The sequence below is a fragment of the Arachis duranensis genome, chromosome 3 (assembly GCF_000817695.3).
Source record: "Arachis duranensis cultivar V14167 chromosome 3, aradu.V14167.gnm2.J7QH, whole genome shotgun sequence".
NCBI classification, from domain to species: Eukaryota; Viridiplantae; Streptophyta; class Magnoliopsida; order Fabales; family Fabaceae; genus Arachis; species Arachis duranensis.
In genome coordinates this window covers 120,954,840-120,958,314 of record NC_029774.3, presented here as the reverse complement: position 1 = coordinate 120,958,314, position 3,475 = coordinate 120,954,840, and positions in this window count along the sequence as shown.

Below are 3,475 nucleotides of genomic sequence, written 5' to 3'. Positions count from 1 at the left end.
ACCTATTGGAAGGAGAGAATGAAGATCTTTGTGCAAGCAGTAGACTACAGACTATGGAAGATTATCCTGGAGGGTCCTCAATTTCCAATCAACACAAGTGCTGAAGGAGTAGTCACTCTTAAGCCTGAAGCAAGCTGGACCGAAGAAGACAGAAAGAAAATAGAGTTAAATGCCAAGGCTGTTAATCTACTCAACTGTGCTATCAGCTTTGAGGAGTACCGACGGGTATCATGATGCACAACGACAAAGGAAATCTGGGATAAATTGCAAATCACTCATGAAGGAACCACCATTGTAAAGAAGACTCGGATAGACATGTTAAACAGGGAGTATGAAATGTTTACAATGAAGAAAGGAGAATCCATTGATGAACTGTTCAAACGGTTCAACACCATCACTGTTGGCTTGGATGCTATGGGAATAACATATTCCGATTCTGTGCTTGTGAGAAGAGTGCTGAGATGTCTCACTAAAGAGTGGGAAACAAAAGCTTTAATTATTTCTGAGAGCAGTAACCTTGATTCCATGACACTTGATGATTTGAGAGGAAACCTTCTTGCTTTTGAAAACACTTATTTAAAAAGAGAGTCAAAAAAGAAAGGAATTGCCTTTTCTTCTGTAACTAACCTCCTGGATGATGAATCCAGTGATAACTCCTCTGAAAATGAATTTGTGTTGTTTGCCAAAAAATTCAGGAAAATTGTGAAGTTCAAAGGCAAAGGCAGCAGTTCAAGAAAAATGAAGAAAGACCTTAGCAAAGTAACTTGTTACAACTGCAAGGAAATGGGACACTTCAAATCTGATTGTCCTAAGTTAAGGAAAGAGGAGAAGCAAAAAGGGGGAAAGAAGAAGAAGGGTCTGATGGCATCATGGGAAGACTTGGAAAATGACTCAGAAAGTGATGAAGAATCTGAGACCAAGTCACAGCCTTGTCTCATGGCAAATCATGTAGATCAGGTATTTTTTCAAAACCCAGACACTGAAGACCTTCATCTTATGATAGATCACCTTTCTAAAAAAATAAGATGTTTTCTGACTGATAATCAAGATCTTGAACAACAAATTTTCATTCTTAAAGCTGAAAATAATTTCCTCAAAGATAAGCTAAGGGAGGCCGAAACTGCTTGTGATCTTGTGGAATAAAATAAGCAGTTGAAAGCTCAACTTAGAAGTTGTGAAAGTGATCACTCGGTAGTTGCATATGTAAACTGTTTTAAGGAAAATGAAGAGTTGCTGAAAAAGGTTAAAAGTCTTGAAAATGACTTAGCCAAATTTACTCAAAGTTCTGAAAATCTAAATCAAATTCTGTCTAGTCAAAAACCACTCTTTGATAAAGCTGGTTTGGGGTTTTATAAATCTGATAGGAAACCTTCTTTTAAAGATAAAGCTTCTTCATCCAATGACACAAGGTTTCAAGATCCCACCTACTTTAACAAAACAGCAACTCCAAGGTTTTGTAGGTTATGCAACCGAAGCGATCATTTCCTATTCAGTGTTTCTTTGGTGAAAGAATGATTGGTGATAAAGTTCACAAAGTTGTTTTTTATTACAATGATTTGGAACATAGGAGATGGTTTAACGTGAAAGGATCCAAGAAGATTTGGATACCTAAGGTCACTTGAGCTTATTTTGTAGGTATGCCTAGCATCCAAAAGGAAGGAAAATATGTGGTACATGGACAGTGGATGCTCTAGGCATATGACCGGAAAGACAACCTTCTTCATAAAGCTTGATGAATATGATGGAGGACTTGTCACTTTCGGTTATGATGGAAAAGGAAAGATAGTGGCCGTTGAAAAAGTTGGTAAAAACTTTTCATCTTGTATAAATGATGTTCTTCTTGTCAATGGTTTGAAACATAATTTACTTAGTGTAAGTCAATTGTGTGATTTAGGATTTGAAGTAATTTTTAGAAAATTTGTGTGCTTAGTTGTTTGTGAAAAAACTGGGGATATTCTTTTTGAAGCTAAGAGATGCAACAATGTGTATGGATTAACTCTTGAGGACTTGAAAGAACAAAATGTAACATGTTTTACATCTCTTGAATCTGAAAAATGGCTATGGCATAGAAAGTTGGGTCATGCTAGCATGTACCAAATTTATAAGCTAGTGAAGAAAAATCTGGTTAGAGGAATTCCTAAAATTAAATTTGATAAGGATCTTACTTGTGATGCTTGTCAATTAGGCAAACAAGTCAAATCTTCTTTTAAACCAAAAGATGGAATCTCAACCAAAAGGTCATTAGAGATGTTACACATTGATCTTTTTGGTCCAACTAGAACATAAAGTCTAGGAGGTAAACACTATGGTTTGGTAGTGGTAGATTATTATTCTAGATTTGGTTGGGTACTTTTTCTTGCTCATAAAAATGATGCTTGCCATGCTTTCTCAACCCTTTGCAAGAAAATTCAAAATGAAAAAGATTTAAAAGTAGCTCATTTGAGAAGTGATCACGAAAAAGAATTTGAAAACCAAGACTTTAAAAAATTCTATGATGACTTTGGAATTTCTCATAATTTTTCATGCCCTAGAACACCTCAACAAAATGGGGTTGTTGAAAGAAGGAATAGAAGCCTTCAAGAAATGACTAGGGCTATGTTATGTGAGAATGAGGTTCCAAAATTTCTATGGGCTGAAGTTGTAAATACAACATGTTATATTTTGAATAGGACAATAATTAGAAAAGGGTTGAAAAGAACTCCTTATGAGCTATGGAAAGGAACCCCTCCAAATCTTAAGTACTTTCATGTTTTTGGATGCAAATGTTTTGTGCTTAACAACAAAGAAAATCTTGGTAAGTTTGATCCAAAATCTTATGAAGGAATGTTTGTTGGATACTCCACCACTAGCAAGGCCTATAGGATTTACCTTAAAAAACATAGAACCATAGAGGAATCCATACATGTTACTTTTTGTGATTCTAACTTAATTCCCAGTACTGTGATAGATATTGATTCAGATTGTGAAGGAGCTGGAACAAGCAAAGAAAATCCCAAGTCTGCCCAAATTGAAGAATCTGCCAGTCCAGCATTGTCTCGTCAGATTGGAGGAGACATTTCCACTTTGTCTCCTGAGCCAGCACGAGAAACTGAAACAGTGAGACTAACAGAAACTCATCAAAGCTCAACACCACAAAGAAAGCCTAGAGAATGAAAGTCTATGAGGGGTTATCCTCATGACTTCATCATTGGTGATCCCTCCCAAGGAGTGACAACAAGATCCTCAACCAAAAGACAATCCGAACCAAGCAACTTTGCATTTTTGTCACAAATGGAGCCCAATAATGTGAAAGAAGCTCTTGAAGACCCATCATGGGTCAAGGCTATGGAAGAGGAGCTTGCTCAATTCGACAAGAATGAGTTTTGGACATTAGTACCTCATCGGATGGTAAGAAAGTTACGGGTACTAAGTGGGTGTTTAAAAATAAACTTGGTGAGGATGGACAAGTTGTTCGTAACAAGGCTAGATTAGTGGC